At 43.8% G+C, this 18680-nt stretch overlaps 1 protein-coding gene across 3 annotated transcripts in view; it reads right to left on the bottom strand.

The window, feature by feature from the left end:
* The window catches only part of Vgll4 (vestigial like family member 4), a 109634-nt gene that overhangs the window by 74958 nt on the left and 15996 nt on the right, over positions 1-18680 (bottom strand). The window contains exon 1 of one of the 3 annotated variants that reach the window (XM_087904418.1): positions 3549-3688. The exons of the other annotated variants lie outside the window; for them this stretch is intronic. The gene's annotated coding sequence lies outside the window, so the exon portion shown is untranslated. Of the gene's footprint in view, positions 1-3548; positions 3689-18680 lie in introns of those variants that run through there. 3 annotated transcript variants of the gene reach the window in all.

Below are 18680 nucleotides of genomic sequence, written 5' to 3'. Positions count from 1 at the left end.
AGTCTGGATATATTGTGTTAAGCCATTGGTCAAAAGTAGCTTCTTTATTAACCAATAAAAGCAACACATATACAGAAGGACTTCCCACACCAGGGTTGGGCTTTGGGGGTTTTACTTTGGGGGAGGGGGGTTAGACAGGGTCTCACTATGTAGCCCTGACTGTCCTGGAACTCATTATGTACAGCAGACTGGCCTCAAACTCAGAGAGATCTACCTGCTTCTACCTCCCAAGTACTGGGATTAAAGGTGTCTGTTAATGTCTGGCCTCAATTTCCTATCTTTAAACAACACATTTCTTCAAGATTAAGAGAGAAAGCAAGAAGGAAAGGAAAGGAAAGGAAAGGAAAGGAAAGGAAAGGAAAGGAAAGGAAAGGAAAGGAAAGGAAAGGAAAGGAAAGGAAAGGAAAGGGAAAAAAGGGGAAAAAGGAAAAGAAAGGAAAGGAATCAAACTAGCCCAGTGTAATTTTCAAATCACTAAGAATGCAAAAACAGGAGAATATCTGTGAGTTCAAGGCCAGTCTGACCTACACAGTGAATCCAAAGATACATCCATCCAGAGATATACAGTAAGCTCCCCACCCAAAAAAAATTTTTTGAGAGAGGTGTGTGCATGTGTGTGTGTTTTCTATACTGGTCTTAAATTCCTGGGCTTGTGGAGGGAAGTGCATACGTGCACTTGTGCATGCGTGCATGTTTTCTATACAAGTCTTAAATTCCTGGGCTTGAACTCAGTGTGCATGTGTGAAGATCAGAGATCAACTTGTAGGAGTCAGTTCTTTCTTCCACCATGTGAGTATCCCAGGGATGATACTCAAGCCCTCAAAGTTCCCCATCAGCCCCCAGTAGGTAAGAGCAAATTCTAACCATAAAAAGTACAATAAAGACATAATCCAATAACAGTCCTTCATCACCATCATCAAATATCCTTTGCTGTCTGTCAGTCCATGTGTGATCACACACACCAACAGTTCATGTATAATCACATGTAACCAACAGTCCATGTGTGACACACACACACCAACAGTTCATGTGTGATTGCACACACTGTCAGCATGGTCAGTCTTTTTTAAACCAGCATCACCACAAGCACGGGAGTGAAAAATTAGCTCATCAGTGACCCCTACATCACTAGGTGACAAGGATCTTTCTGCTTCATTAATAACCTTTCAGGACTGCTACTGGACTGAGCCATTGTGGTGTGGTATGGTATACAACGCCTGCCTATCTGTACATGTCTCATCATGTCAAGGCTGTTTCTTGGTGTAGGAGGTCCTTCTGTTTGTGTGTTGCTTTCATTGGTTAATTAATAAAGAAACTGCTTGGCCTGATAGGGCAGAACTTAGGTAGGCAGAGAAGACAGATTCAAATTCTGGGAGGAAAAAAGCAGAGTCAGAGAGATGCCATAAAGACACCAGGTCAGACATGCTGAATCTTTCCAGGTAAACCATGACCCCATGGTGATATACAGATTCTTAGAAATGGGTTAAATCAAGATGTGAGAGTTAGCCAATAAGAGGCTAGAGATAATGGGCCAGGTAGTGATTTAATTAATATAATTTCTATGTGGTTATTTCGGGTGTAAGCTAGCCAGGCAGCCGGAACAAAGCAGGCCCTCTCTCCTTCAACAGTTTCTCTCCTTGAAAAAAAGAAAATCTTTCCAACTCATCTTCCAGGAAGCCACTTTCTAAACCTCTGCTGTCTGCTCAGTACCAAGCAAGCCAAAACCTCCCTCACTCTGGGCTCCTGCTCAGTCACACTGTGACTCACGCCTATGGCTCCTCCTTTCTGGGTGAAACACCTCAAGGGCAGGACCAGCCATCATTCACTCTGGCACCCAGTGCTTGGGATAAGCAGTCATGTGACCAGATGGTTTCTAACTTGCAGCTCACAGATGTTGCCTTTGGGAAAACATCTTCCTCAAGTCTGATATTCTTCTCTTTTTCTTTCTTCCTTCCTTTCTTTGTTTTTAAGACAGGGTTTCTCTGTAAACCCTACCTGTCCTCGAACACAGAAATCCACCTGCCTCTGCCTCACAAGTGCTAGGATTAAAGTTGTGCACCACCGCCGCCCAGCAATCCTTTAAGTGGCAGAAAATATCCTTAGCAGGTATAATTATGATTCTAGGAAATGTCTAATTATTTGGACATGTGTTATTCATAAAAAGGTGATATCTGGAAATACGAATCTACTTCAAGAGCTTAAAGCTGAGAGGGGCGTACTGTGGGTATGCACAGGAAATGGTATCAACGTACATGTTTTTATTCTTGGATGCTGATTCTAGAATATTCTCCCACCTGTATCAATTTTGATGGGACTGTGCAAAGTCAAACAGAACCATACTGCAGCATGTAAACTTCCATGTTGTTTGTTCGGTTCTGCAGACCCAGGGCTCTTCACCTCCCAGGCAAGGTCCTATCACAGATAGACCCCCTCACCCCACCCCACTCCACCCCTGCCTGCCACAGACCTCATATCCTTTCTCTCTCCATCCTTCCCAACCTACCCTCTTCCCATAGTTAAGTGAAGGAGACTTGTTATATTACCCAGGCTGCCTGAAAAGTCTTGATTTCCAGTGATCCTCCTGCTGCAGCTTCCAAATAGCCACTATAATGGGTGGAAGCCACAGCATCCACAAGTACATGGCCATTTCTTTACATGTAAAATAGATAAGTTACATTCAGCTTCCCACAGTGTAACACGACACTACCTCCAAAGTCTCCAGCTTGGAAGGAGGATCTAGCTCACCTGGGTTGCAGAGGCCCCTTCAGAACATATGCATATGAACACTGCTTACGTGACTTAACCAAGGATGCACCATGAAATGTGTGACCATCCATACCCTAGACACGTCTCCGATCCGTGTTATATACAAGTAGTATCACGAATACCTTACTAAACAGTAGTAAAAGTCACTTATTTTAGACATGGTTTCCTCTGCCCTTTTCCCACATCCTCAGTGGGAGCCACCTGCTGGCAGAAGAGGGTGTAAAAGTGGGAATGCGAATTAAAGACAATAAGTTTAACAGGGTCCCAGACATTAGTAGGCCCTAGACCTTAGCACAACTGACTCTATGATGAAAGTACCATTCAGGCTGTAAACAAAAAACAAAGATCTAATCCACAGAAGTCTTTGGGAAAGTCTCTAAATCTACTAACCTTGCTTTTTAGCTTCTGTTCTGCCCCTGGCTAACTGTTCTTCTTAACTTAAGTATGTCAACCCAGAACGTGGTTTTTGTGTTTAAAAGCTCTCACCCTGAGAAAGTCTCAATGCTACACTGGGATCCCGAACACCCAATGTAGTCGCAGGCTGGCTAACAAAGATTTTCTATTGGCTTAAGCCCCATGTCTGAGCAGTCCTTCTCTCTGGCTAACCCCCTACAACAGTAAACAGGGTCCATCCTGACCTGAGGAAGATTACCGTCTGGCCTCAAGCACAAATGAAGCTTGTCAAAGCAGAGGCCCTTAGATCAATGAGCCAGACCGCTGGAAGAAAGCACCAAAATACTTGCAAAAATAGTCAACCGAGAAAATTTAAAAAACATTCTTACCATGGTAAAGCCCCGAGCTTCCCCAGGTTTCCAGCACACACTACTCACTTGAGGATCTTAGGTTCCCTTGGGACTCTGTGCCATAGGAGCCAACACCCAGAGCTCCAAATCACAACACTGAGGTGTGGAAAACAGCCCTGGGAGGCAGTACTCAGTCTGAGGGTGCTCACACTGAGGGTTCATAAGCTAAACTTTACTTTTGGTTTTGCTTTTTGTTTGTTTGTTTTGTTTTAAATTCAACTGGGTAAATTCCACCAAGCTAGACCCTGGCTCGAAGCCCAGGATCCCAGTCACGTGCGTCTCAGAAGCAGCTTTTCAAAATGCCTTTAATTTTTTTTCCCAGAGAAGGATATATACCTAAAATTCTAGCCAAAACTCTTGATCCCCAACGACCCAACGACCTCTCTGCCTGTGAGCCTTCCTCTCATTTTGGTTCCTGTCCTGCTCTGCACGCTGTAGCTGTTGCTGGCTCTCCAGGTAGACGGAGCCCGTCTCCATCCACTTGATTTAAAACGGCAAATCCACATATAGTCTATCAGGACAGGTTTCTCAGGCAATCTCTGCTACTAGTTACTTATTTATTTTTACTAAGTACCATTAATTCAAGCAAAGCAAAGAAAATCAACAAAGGATCAGTGGGTAGAGGCGCTTGAACAACTCCCTCCAATCTGAGCTCAATCTCAGGATCCCAAAGGGAAGAAGGGGAGAAGAAACTCCCAAGAATTAATTATCTGACCTCTGACCTCCACACATGTGCAGAGCTATATGAGCATCTGTATGGACATGTATGCACTCTCATATGTGTGTGCATGTATATGTGTGTGCATACACACACAGGGCTGGAAAGCTCTGTGGTAGAATATGTGCTTAGGACTCAAGGCCCTGGGTTTGGTACCCAACACCAAATAAGTAAATATGCATTCCATGCTTCCGTTCACGCATATAGCCCAGCACTGAATGATATAGGCATAGGATGATCGCAGTCCTGGCTGATGATCGCTAGGCCTGGCTGGGTTTCCAGTCTAGCCAAGACAATGTGTCAATGAGAGACTGGGTTCAATGAGAGACCCTGCCTCAAAGAAATAAGCAGAGTGTGATAATGGAGGGTAAGAAATGTTCTCTTCTGTTCTCTGTGCACAGGTGTATGTGCACAGGTGTAGGCACACACACACACACACACAAAACCCATGCCTATAGGAGTTACTAATATAAATTCCCACCCCTTACAGAGCTTAGCTCTTGCACACTGTGTGTCCTAATTAGGCTTCCATTGCTGTGATAAAGACCATCACCAAAAACGACTTGGAAGTTTGAGTTAATTTCAGCGTACAAGTCCTGATCACTGTCTATGATGAAGGGAAATCAGAGCAGGAACCTGGCAGCAGAAACTGAAGCAGAGACCAAGGAGGATCCGCACACAGATTTGCTCAGCCTCTTTCTTACACACCTCAGGATCACCTGCCCAGGGCTAGCACCACCCACAGGAGGCTGGGCCCTCCCACATCAATAACGAATCAAGAAAATGTCACACAGACTTGCATAAGGCCAATCTTCTAGAGGTATTTTCTCAATTAAAATTTTCATTTCCTAGATGTCTAGGTTTCTGTAAAGTTGAAAAAAAAAAAAAAACAACCAGTCCCTATAACATCAGAAAGTAAATACTATAAAAAGAAGCATGAGCCTCACAACCTAGCAAGAAGACCACCGCTGCTGAGCTGCAGTTTAACCGGCCAATGGAACAGTGTACAAGTCTCAGAATCTCCATAAAGCCAGTTTTAGATGACAGAGAGGAATAGCAGAGACTCATGAGCAAGGCTGGGTCTTTAGCATCCCTGCTGTCTGCTACTTTCAACACCACAGTGAAAATGGCACACTGTCGACACATTCCCCACTCAGCTCTCAGAAGCCAGCAGCTGGCCTTCTGAATTCTGGGAACCTCTGAGAAACCTGACCAGCCCAGGACCAAAGGCCTGGATCCTGAAGCTGAGGGCTCCACACCAGATGTCCCTCAGTGATCTCCCTGTACCAGAACTCAGATTCAAGTTTTGTATGCCGAATTTCTGAACTCAATCATTCCTTCCCTGAGAAAATAACTAGGTATTTGAGCAAAGTTCAAATGTGGAAGAGTTCAAATCAAAGAAAACAAAACAAAAACAAAAGCCAGCTGTAGTGGTGCATGCCTTAAATCCCAGTACTCAGGAGGTAGAGGCAGGGGGGATCTCTGAGGTCAAGGCCAGCCTGGTCTACAGAGTGAGTTCCAGGACAGCCATGGCTACAGAGAAATTCTGCCTCGAAAATAACAAAACAAAAAAAATTATTAAAGAAAGCAACCCAATGTCTGGGGCTTTTAATTCTCTTTTGTTTACCTGTTGTGTTTCTAACACATATTAAGTCTATAATTAAGTAATATTGAGATCTCTTTTTGGGGGGCTGAGGGAAGTAGAATATGTGCTTAACATAGATTAGGCCCCGGGTCTGATATCCAGCAACACACATACCTGAAAAATAAATAAACCAAAAAAAAAAAAAAATCAATTGCCTCAGATTTTATGCCATCCATAAAATCAAATATGATACTTTAAATAACTATAAGAAAGAAAATGGCACCATTAGATTTTTAAAAATAATTCATGGAATCCTTAGAAAATAAAGTTGAGGCCAGACATTTGAGACTGGCCTATGCAAGAGAAAAAAAAAAAGAAGAAGAAAACCTGACACTAGAGCAAAATGGCAAGAAGGGGCAAAGATGAGAAGCGGGCCACGTCAGGGACGCAAAAGCAAAAACATCCTGTTGCCAGGAAGGAAAAGGAGTTGGCAGACACAGGAAAGGTAATGACAGTGTGATACACAGTGTCCCAGGAAAGAATGTACAGGCTGAAGGGGTTGTCTGAGCCACCAAATGGAGGGTAGGAAAAACCAAAATACTCGCAACAGTTGAGGTCCAAGGCTACAGCTGGATAGAAGAGTAACCTCTGATAGCCTACACTGTATCTACAGTTAACACCACCAGGCTTTAAAACAACTCACAGAACAGGTGAGGAGAGTGGAACCTGGGGCCTCATACTTGCTGGGCAAGCAATCTATCACTAAGCTATAACCCCTCAGGCTCAAAGAAAGGATTTTAGATATTCCTAACATAGAAAAAGAAGACAACTGTTTGAACAATGGGTAAGCCAGTTACTATGACCTGGTCTTTACCCATGACAAAATATTACACAGTACCCCCTAAATATATACGGCTGCTATGTATCAATTAATTGTTTTCACATAAGCCTACAGAACAATGTTGCAAAATTTCAGACCAAGAGTGACAAAGAGGTGATCCCAACAGTTTTCCGAGAGGAAAAAGTGGTTGCCTATTACAAACAGAACCTCAGAAGAACTAACTGGTAAGGCCACACTCCGAAGGCCGAGGAGGGAGGCTCAACCAACCTGGGCTACAGAGTAAAAACCCTGTCTGGGGAGGGGGCAGGAAGGGAGGAAGGGAGGGAGGCTGATTGGCTTCAGTTACTCAAGGCCAAAAGACACCAAGCTCACATCCACATCCTAAAGGAAAGCTGCCAACAACGCCACACTCGGTCAAGCTGTCCCTCAATGGGAACATGGCATCTCAAAGGCCTCTGTCCTTCACCTGCTCTTCTTCCTCAGGTCACAGTGAGAAAGCAAACCTCAAAGACCAATAGTGGGCAAGGACTTAGGAGGAAGGTGAAGGACTCCTTGGGATGAGAGTGAAGAGGGACCGGAGCACGGCCTAGTTTGCACCCACGTCAGTCAAGGCCCTTTCTGATCCTAGAAGCCACCGTTCACCATTCAAGGGTGCCATCTCATTTAAATCTTAGCACAACTCGGCCACAGCAGCTCTCACCACTGTTACTGGGCCTTTTGTTTCTTTCTGATAAGTTCATATATGAATATTGATGGGAGGGTTGTTCTTGAAGAAGGCTCCCTCTCTCAGAAGCCATTAATTGCCTACAGCTCCTTATCTAGACATGGGGGAGGGCTTGTGATGTTTCCCCCATCCACTCCGGAATGTCAACTGGTACACCACTGCTCAGGTCTTGTTTGAGAGCATACTGTTGAGATTTCATGGCGCAGCTCCCTGTCATATGGGGAAGACTATCTCACAGTAGACATGTGGCTCTTTACTTAATTGAGGCCTAGAAAGATTAATCTCCAGGGTCACATGGCTGTCAGTTAGTCTCTTGCAAGTGTAGTCATGGCCTCAGCAGGATATTAAAAGAAAACATATGCTTGGGTCAGAACAAAGAAACAAGAGTAACAAGACAGAGGGGACTCAATTGGAACAACGAGACAGAGAGGAAAACTGGGTGGATGTCCGACAGAACCCAAAAAGAAATAGATTCTTAGCACCTCGGAAACACCCCACCCCCTACCCGACAAGCACTCACGTCTGCCAGACACAATTGTGGGTCTTCCGGGCACGGAAGATGTTCTCTAAATGGTTAATAGCACTAATACAATCAATATAACCTGCAGAAACCATTTCTTGCTGTATTCTTTGTGAATAAGAAGTCTACGCATGTTCAGCACAGATACAAATTTTTGTGTTCATATTTTCTTTAAAAATGATACTTTTTATTCTTTGAAAATGTGTCTTTTTAAATTGTACATTTTTTAAATGAGATTTAGCTATTTTATGTGTGTGTGTTTGCCTGCATGTTTGTATGTGCACTGTGTGCATGCTTGGTGCCCCCCAGAGGTCAGAAGAGGGCATCCAATCTCTTGTAACTGGAGTTACAGGTAGTTATAAACCACCCTATGGGTGCTGAGAATTGAACTTGGGTCACCAGCACAAGCTCTTAACTGTGCAACAGTCTCTACAGCTTAAACTTTCCCTAAATTTATACAATGTGTATTGGTCATATCCATCCATCGTGTCCTTCCTCCAGCCATCTTCCTCCCAACTCCGTGTTCTCTCTTTCCTGTTACTGTTATTAAAGGCCCGCATGTGCAGCCATCTCTGGACACAGCCACCAGTTTCAAGGTTTCCACTATGAAGAGTCCAGAAATGAAAGACAAGCAACACTTTAGTCCTGATTTTAAAGATCTGTTGATCCCCCACCCACACCACAAATTAACAAAGGAAGGGTAAAAGAAAAAGTAGTAAGGAAAAGAGAGATAATGGGAAAATACAGGAAATGGGGGAGGAGAGGGCATCTCCAGGGGTGGGGCATCACTCCGTGGGGGAGCAACTGCAGAGCCTGTGGCTTGATATCTCAATGACATCAAATGACAGCCCCCCCCCCTGAGTTGGCATACCCTTCAAGTCTTCCGATTTCATCACAATGCAGTGGACCACATTGCCCACTGCCTCTCAGTTGCACTTGCTGGGGTCAGAGCATCCCTGGTGTTGTGGGGCTCATGGACTCACAAGTCAACTCATGGCTTTACTCAGCTTTCCCTGCGTGGGGACTGAATTCGGGATCTCGGGCAAGGTGGGTAACATGCCACGTTATGGACTTACACCTCAGCTTTGCTCAGTTCCTAAGTAAAATGGTTCATAGGGAGCTATAAATGTATAATATATACGTTATCTGCTCCATAAACCTTTACAGAAGCTCACGGGAACAAGTGAGTGCACATGCAATCTCAACAGTAGGAAAGAAAGGAGGGGATCTAAGTGCCTGTTCAAGGCCAGCCTGGCTCACAAGGCAAGCCAGCTCAGAAATTAAGACAAACAATGCCTGGCTAACATCTGACACCTGTTCTGCCAGAATAGCCAATCGGAACTATTTTTAGATCTCTTAAAAGATGAGGCAATAAACGTCATTTGGTTAATCATTTTCAATCAAAGCAAATCCATGACATAAACCACTCTGGGTGGAGCTGAAACACCTATTCAAAGTCTAATTGTACTAATAGGTTAACGTTGGACTCAGCAGGAACTGTTCTGATTCTCTTTGTATTTTCCTTGCATTTCACTCCCACTGGGCATGGTGGTGCCTACCTTTAATCCTAACACTGGAGAGGCAGAGGCTGGTGGATCTCTCTGAGTTCTAGGCTAATGTGGTCTACAAAGTGAGTTCCAGTTCAGCCAGGGCTAGATAAAGACACCATGTCTCCAAACAAATAAACAAACAAAACTACTTTCCCGTACACATACCGGCAGGGCTGAGTGGACTCAACATGATTAAAAGGAAAAAAGATGACGGGAGGAGATAGATTAGAGAGCAAGCAAAGAAGACAGAACCAATGGATTGGAGGGTGGAACTTGATCAAAATGCACTGTATGCATGTATGAAATTCTCTCTCTCTCTCTCTCTCTCTCTCTCTCTCTCTCTCTCTCTCTCACACACACACACACACACACACACACACACACACACAAAGAAGAATATATACTTTTCTGTTTTATTGCTATGTCTTCTGGGACAGAGTCTCACTAGCTTGTCCAGGATCACCCAGGACTCACTATGTAGCCAGGTTGACCTCAAACAAACCAACCTCCTGCTTCAGACTCCCCAGTTCTGGGACTGCTTTGGGTTCCTCTTCACTCTCTCTCTCAGCTACACTTCTCCTGTAGCTCTAAAACCCACAGACATATGAACGGCTCAAAACTCCTACAGATTTATACAATAAAAAACTCATTTAAGACACGCACAGGTCATTCATCTGCGCTAAGAAGTACAAAAGATCAAGGCACTGAAGTTTAATGTTTTATCTTCTGAGCCACAAATTCTCAAACAAAAAAGAAAACCAGTCTAATACCCAACACAGGGGCCATTAATTTAAACACATGACATCTGTGACACAGTAAACGGTACAAACCTTTTAGAAAGGTATAAAAATAGCAGTCAGTAAAAGTCTTGGGGGAGCAGGAGGGAGGAATCAGAGGACCAGCATTCAATTGCCAGCACCCGTGGCAGAGGCTCACCTGTGACTCCATCTCCAGGGGATCCAGAGCCCTGGCCTCCACAGCCACCTGCGTTCACATGCACATACCCACACAGATGCACACGTACATATGTTAACAACAAAATTAACATTTCAAAGTACTAACAGTCAGCATGGAGCTCCATTGGTAGAATGCTTGCCTGGCGTGCTGGATTGGAATTCCAGTGCTACATTAAACCAGGTGTAGAAGCTGGAGAGATGACTCACTGGCTAAGAGCACTTGCTGATCTTGCACAGGGCCCAGGTTCAGTCCCAGCACCCACAGAGTAGCTCACAACCACCTGTAAGCTCTAGCTCCAGGAGATGTGATGCCTTCTGCTGACTCTGCAGGCACCGCATGTGGTGCACAGACAAACAGGCAGGCAAAACACCCAGAAGTGTAAAATAAATCAATCTTATAAAAACAAAACACTGGGAGTGCTTACACCCAGAGTGGTTGGAAATTCAAGGTCATCCTTGGCTATATAGTAACTTCAAGTCCAGCCTAGGCTACTTGAGGATCTTCTCTCATACAATAACAGGGTACTCCTCCCTTAGAGCCCCTCCCATTCTCAGAAGTTCTTTCTTTTCCCTAACCAACATAGGTGCTATTCAAATAATAGTAATTAATAATATTCTTTTACTTGAGATTTGTTTCTGAAATTATGAAACAAGTAAACAGAACAAAGTCACTAACTGTAAGCAATGTATTTAATGAAAGGAGAATAATTAGTAAGCCACTATGTTAAACAAAATTCATGAAATAAGTAAATAATTTAAAATGTGAACATTTTATGTTAAAGCCATTAATTTTTTTAACTGATTTTTATTGAGCTCTACATTTTTCTCTGCTCCCCTTCCTGCCTCTCCCCTCCCCTTTAACCCTCCCCCAAGGTCCCCATGCTCCCAATTTACTCAGGAGATCTTGTCTTTTTCTACTTCCTACTTCTCATGTAGATTAGATCTATGTAAGTCTCTCTCAGCGTCCTCATTGTTGTCTAAGTTCTCTGGGATTGTGGTTTGTAGGCTGGTTTTCTTTGCTTTGTGTTTAAAAACCCCCTATGAGTGAGTACATGTGATAATTGTCTTTCTGTGTCTGGGTTACCTCACTCAAAATAATGTCTTCTAGCTCCATCCATTCTCCTGCAAAATTCAAGATTTTTTTTTTTTCTGTGTAGTACTCCATTGTGTAAATGTACCACATTTTTCTTATCCATTCTTCAGTCGGGTGGCATTTAGGTTGTTTCCAGGTTCTGGCTATGACAAACAAAGCTGCTATGAACATAGTTGAGCACATGTCCTTGTGGCAAGACTGAGCATTCTTTGGATATATACCCAAAAGTGGTATTACTGGGTCTTGAGGAAGGTTGTTTCCTAATTTTCTAAGAAATCACCATACTGACATCCAAAGAGGCTGTACCAGCTTGCATTCCCACCAGCAATGCAGGAGTGTTCCCTTTACCCCACAACCTCTTCAGCATAAGCTGTCATCAGTGTTTTTGATCTTAGCCATTCTTACAGGTGTCAGAAATCCATTATTTTTTTTTAAATACAGGGGAAAGATACAGCTAAAACCAATGCTTTATTATTCTGATGGGGGGGGGGCAGAATCAGTGTCAAACCACACGCACATTTTTTTTGTTTTGTTTTAGGGTCTTTTTTTTTTTAAGTTATTTTGTTTGTTTTGTATGACAAGGTCTCACTATGTAGCCCTGGCTGGCCTGGAGCTAGCTATGGAGACCATGCTGAGCCGCTGAGCTTAAACTCAGAGATCCACCTACCTCCGTCTCCCTAGTGCTGGGATTAAAGGTGTGCACCATACAGTTTTACAACCTAACTGAACAGCTGAACAATGAATTCGCAGCCCTGAGTTTATTGCTCAAGAATAGGGCTCATGGCTTTCATTCATCCTGGAAAAACTATGACTCAGATCTCAATGCTTCAGAACATCCTATTTTTTGCTCTGAAGGAAAAAAAAAGACTAGGAAGGAAAGAAAATGTTTTAATACATAATTTTAGTATGGTCATCTTTGCACCAGTCAGTGCAGTCCCAAGAACCAGTGTTTCGGTTTCTAAGGAAAGGGTCTATAGAGTTCAAGGACAGCCTGATCTACATAAAAAGTTCTAGGCAAGGCAGGGCTCGTAGTAATTCCTTATCTCAAAAGGAAAGAAGTTAGGGGACAGAGATGGTCAGAGGATGGGTTTGTTTTAGGTATAAGCAAGAGAAACAAGAGCTAGGCACAGCACAGACTGGAGGGCTAATCTGGCATGCACAACAAGGTCCTAACTCCTGAGCCACACAGCACAAAGAAAGGAAACACAGCAGTCTCCCTTCCTGTAGAGAGCTCACACCCCTTCCCTGTACCTTCACCCCAAGCAGAGGGGACCCACACAGGGGCTTCCATTTCATTCAGCGGCTCTCAGGCCCCCGTGTGAGTGCTATTCGGGAGCCTTACCTTTGGGCAGCTGCAGGTCACTGCAAACTCAGGCTTTAAGACCCTTAGGCTCTGCTTCAAGTTAAAGTTTTTTTTAAATTTGTTTTGTCCATCTGAACTCACCTGCCTCCCCTTTGCCAGGAACCCCTTCCTAATTTTCCAGCACTGTTTGAGGCTGTAGTTTTGTTTTTAATAAATATCCCTTTTTTGTTATTCTAAAGGACTTTGACAAAGGCATACCTATGGATTCAGAATGAAGTTTATCCTCTAGAATTCCCAAGGAGATATGTAAAAATTTCCAATTCAAATTGTTTTATTCAAGAGATAAGCAGCCTCTTCTCTCCAAAACTACAAACCTTTCCTCTTCCGCCCCAGGTTCCAGCTTTCCTGCTCAGTGGGATTTCTACAAACTGGTGCAGGGTGTGCAGCCAGAGAGCTGAGGACAGTAGCATGAGGACCCTGAAGTCAGTCTGGGCTACAAGTGCCTTTGTCAAAAAAGACAAGTTATCAACTACAGAATCTAGTGTAATTGTACAACCTGCCAGGCTTAGGAGGCAGGGAGCACTGAAGGCCAGCCTGGGCTACATTACAAGACTTTATCTCCAAAACTGGACTACAAGGGCTAGAGAGAAGACTCAGCAGTTTAAAGCACATATACTGATCTTGCAGAGGACCCAAATTCAGTTTTCAACACCCATGTCCTGTAGCTCACAGCGACCTCTAACTCCAGCTCCAGGGCATCTAATGCCTACTTCTGGTCTCTGTGGTCATTACATACAGTCAAGTGCACAGACCCACAGACACACACATGATTAAGAAATTTATCTTGTGTTCAATTAATTTCTTAAAAACGGATTACAGTCCAATTAGTGTGATAAGTTCTCTGAAACAAGAAACATTTAAGCAACATTAACAAAGTAAGGAAGAAACCCTCGGCACAGGCTAGGGAAGAAAGCAGAAAACCCTCTATCTGCACAGGCTGGAGGAGAAAGCAGAAAACCCTCTATCTGCACAGGCTGGGGGAGAAAGACTGAAGTGAGCATAGTTCTTTATCCAATGAGAAAGGTAAAGATTTATTCATTTCATTTACAAGGGTTCAAGGTGAGACTCGATAAAATGACAGTTGCAATAAATCTAAACCCAAGAAGGATGCACTGGCTTGATTGTTCAGACTTGATTCAATTTCTCCGAGAGCGTGAACGCTAATGTAATATTGTTACACATTACACCCACATCAAATGCTCAGTCAACAAGAATTCTATAAGCCCGTGACATTCATCTCAAAAAAAAAAAAAAAAGGCAAAAGATGGGAAGGGATGCAGGTTTATTTAGCTTTAAGTAAAAGAAGAACCTGGCTAGAAAGGAAAGATAATACACACAGCAAAATTAATTCCAAGTCTGGGGTGGGGGTAGGGTGGTTAGTGACCACCCGAAAGCCATGCACTCAGATGAGCTTGAATGACACAGGGAGAAAGAACTTACTTTTTAAAAATGTATTCATGTATGAAATTCTCAAAAAAATTAATTGAAAATATTGAAGCAGTATTGCTCAATGGGTAAAAATATTTACTGTCAAGCCTGAGTTCAACCCCCAGAACCCACATGGTGGAAGGAGAGAGCTGACCCCTTCGAGCTGCCCTGACCTCCACACCATGACACCACCCTGATACCATGGCATATATTCACCCAAACACACAGACACACACAAATACACAAATGTTAAAGTTTTTTTTTTTAATGAATTTCCTCATGGGAAGAATCAAGGCACAGATCACCCACCTTCTGTGCTTAAAGATCTGCTACCGAATGAGCCCGGCAGCGGTGGTGCACACCTTTAATCTCAGCACTCAAGAGGCAGAGGCAGGCGGATCTCCGAGTTCAAAGACAGCCTGATCTACAGAGTGAGTTTCAGGACAGCCAGAGCTACACAAAGAAACCCTGTCATTGACAGACAGACAGACAGATAGAGATAGATATAGACAGACAGACAGACAGGTCTGCTGTCATCACAACTAGCGTGAAAGCAGCAATGAGGGTGCAGTAAGGCTGGGCATGGCACACTTGCTTTTAGTCTCAGCAGAGGCAGGTGGATCTGTGAGTTCAATGCCAGCCTGGTCAACATAGAGCTTTCCAGGCCATGGAGGGCTACATAGTGAAATCCTGTCTCAGGAAAAAAGAGGGAGCTGTAAAAAGAAATCTAAGACGGAGGGCACAGCTCGGGGGCTGCACACGTGACGCCTTAGGTTGATTTCCTAGCACTTAAAATGGGAAGGGCAAAAACCCCTACCTACCATTACCTTCTGTGACTAGAAGCCGTTTATAAAGTCCAATCTGGCTAAAGAATTCACAAAATTCTAAAACTTGTGAAATTAGCATAACTTTGCATAACAACGTTTGCATAAAAGCAGTTTTTCCTCAACAATTACAGAATTTGACAATGCTAACCCCACAACCCATGGGAAAGCAACTGGCTGGAGCCAGAGTGTGCTGGCAAGTGAAACAAATAAATCAATAAAAAAACAATCAGTCTCTACAAAGGGAAAGGAAATTAAGCCCCAGGCACTTGCCATGGCATAAATATCCCTACCACCACTGACTGGATTTCTCTAGAGCTGGAACTGAGACACAGGCAGAAGGCTCTTGAGCCAGCCCTGCTGGAGCTGGACTGCAGCTGAGGACGGCTGCCTTTCCGGCTGCCTCTCTGCAAGAACACCAGCCTGCCCAATACCTCTGTCCCCCAGCTACCAGAATTCATGGATGACTTAAAAGCTGAGATGGTCTTGGGTGCACCGTGCTTACCAGATTGCATATAAAAAGTCCTTCTAGGCAGGGTACTGCAGAGGGACACTGACAAGTCAGGGATGGTGGAGGAGACACGCAATCAGATCTGATTAAGGCAGAGGCTCTTCACAATGCCCAGAGAGACCAGGAGAAGGAGAGCAGCCAACCAAACAGCAAAAAGTCCTTCACTGGGGGATTGGAGAGATGGCTCAGTGGGGAAGAGTGGCTGCTCTTCCAGAGGACCCAGGCTAGGTTCCCAGCACCTACATGGCTCCAGGGGATCCTTCTGGCCTCTGTGGGCACCAGGTATGCATGTGGTGCCTGCACATACATGCAGGTAAAACACTCATGCACATAAAAATGTGAAATATGAAATAAGGAAATGTAAAAAAAAATTTCAAGTACTTCTTCCATGGATTCTTGGCGCTGACATTTTAATTTGAATTGCAAATAACATGAAAATAGACTGTAACATTTTTTATGTGTAGTAAAGAAAAACATGGGTTTCCAAAAAGGTTGAGAAATATTCATCTAAGAGAAATATAACCCGGCCTCCAGTGTCTGAAGAGCTATTCAATGCTATTTTCTACATCCATTATGCTAATTAACAAGCCACTTTATTTTTCCACAGCACAGATCCATTTCTAACACTCATTATGCTAATCTGATCTGATATGAAACTATAAAAACAGCAGATTTTAAATAGCTGCCTCTGGAGGGTAGCCCTTCTGATTAAATGCCTAGCTTGGGATGCAAATTTGATTAGGGTAACTGCCCGCACACTGAAAGCAGCTTAAGCAAGCTCAGAATACTACCTCATCCTATGTGTTTAGTTAAGAAGCAAAAGAAAGCTTATGTGGTAGAGGGTGTTCAGTGTTGGGAGTGTGTGCCTAGCGCGCTCCAGGCACCATTAAAAATAAAAGAAACTGAGTCAGGAGGTGGTGGCACACGCCTTTAATCCCAGCACTTGGAAGGCAGAGGCAGGTAGATCTCCGTGAGTTTGAGGCCAGCCTTGTCTACAAAGTAAGTTCTGGGATATTTAGGATTATGACAGAGAAACCCTGTCTCAAAAATAAACAAACAAGCCAGGCAGTGGCGACGCGTGCCTTTAATCCCAACACTTGGAAGGCAGAGGCAGGAGAATCTCTGTGACTTCGAGGTCAGCCTGGTCTACAGAGCGAGTTTCAGAACAGGCACCAAAGCTACACAGAGAAACTTTATCTCTTAAAAAAAATTAACAAATAAATGAATAAATAAGCAATTTAAATTAATAAAAGAGAGCAAGAAAGGGCTCCTCCGCACCCTGTGACACCCAGTCCTGAAGAGCTCTGCAGTACTCAGCAGAGGTTAGCCTGATCCATCAGTGCTTCTGACCGAGACCAGTACCCAAGGACCACCTTCAGCTCCTGATGCTCCTGCTTCCACCTCCAAAAGGGGATTACCACACCCTGCTAACAGTTGTTCTTTTGAGGACTGTGCGTTAGGGAGAGATCATGCTGAGTTTTGCCTGATGTGTATTTATTTTTCTTTGTTTTAATCTTGAATTCAGTATCTAGCTTCTATAAATTTAATTTTCTGGTATTTGCAAGATAGCCTGCTTACATATTCTCACTGTAAAAAAAAAATCAAAAGAAAATGTTTTCTGAACTACAGTGTGCTATCAAATACAACAGGGTGGGTGGGGGTGGGGCTCAGAATCTGTGCATTTCAACTACAATGATCATTATAAGTTTGTTTCATTGGTGTTAAATAAATCAATTCCTCAGAGAGAAGCCACTCCACTGGCTATTTTATTGCCAATAAATTTTTAAGTGCCTGTCATGTGCACCAAACGCTGTATGCTTATGCCTGGGACACAAGGCAGAGGGGAACTCGCCCTTGGCAGGCAGAGAGATTGTATCCAGACTCTCAGATTCAGGTCTTTGGTTACAAGGGACTACTTTGAGATCTTGCTTTGCTGATGTACAAGTTAATGAAACCAGGAATCTGTAAACTACAGAGAAACAGACAGTAAGGCAACTGGCCACTTCCCAGATAGGGACTTCCTGATCAATTTGACATCCCCTCCCATTTCATGGAGCCATAATTCGGGCAGACACAGTCTAAGCTCTGGGGTGCGCCTGTGTACAATTCTCATATACTACATCTCATCAGAAACTGCCTCCTGGTCATCTGCTCAGGTCCACTTCTGATGGGTCAAGTACCACAGTTAGCTGCATTTCCACAGCCCATATGCTGGTCAATTCAACTAGTATATAAGAAGAAATTTACCTTAAAGCAGGATGATGCCATCAAGGTTACTCAAACTGCGATCTGTCACCGTGGACCTTATCTTCGTCACAATGGGCCGGCCTAACCAGAGCTGCACTGTGCAATCAATGTGTGGGGCTCTCTCCAGAGCTTTTCAGGGATGGATCCGTGGGGGCGGGGCATGGGGTCAAAAATGACACGAACTGCTTTGGCACTAGATTCCATCTTCAAACTGTTCAAAATCCACAACTTTGGATGTTGAGAGGAAAACACAGGAGAAGGAGCAAATACCATCCCCGCACAGGTTGGTGTGATGTGGGGCCAAAAGAAGATGGCAAAATCTCACACTTAGAAAATGCTGGGAGTGCATTTTCACTGGGGCAGAATGTTTGTTTGTTTGTTTTTTCCTCTTTCTTTCTTTCTTTCTTTCTTTCTTTCTTTCTTTCTTTCTTTCCTTCTTTCTTTCCTTTCTTGTTTGAGACAGGGTCTTACTATGTAATTCAAGCTGTCCTAGAATTCACTATGTAGACCAGGCAGGCCTCAAACTCACAGAGGGCCACCTGCCTCTGCTTCCCCAGTGCTGGGATTAAAAGGCCTCTGCTTCTTTTCTTTTTAGGCAAAATAAGCATCAACCTAGAGAGATAAAAGATTCCACTTGAACTCCTCAGAATTCCTTCCTGAGAAGGGCTCTGGTGGCTCACACCTCAGCCATCAGTCACCTTTCAAGGGCCTTCACCGAAGGAGCCAGCAGGGCAGGTATGAGTCAGGTGTG

Source organism: Myodes glareolus, chromosome 3 (assembly GCF_982192425.1).
Source record: "Myodes glareolus chromosome 3, mMyoGla1.1, whole genome shotgun sequence".
NCBI lineage: Eukaryota > Metazoa > Chordata > Mammalia > Rodentia > Cricetidae > Myodes > Myodes glareolus.
Note: the sequence above shows the minus strand (reverse complement) of the source record. Positions and strands in the feature narration are given on the sequence as shown.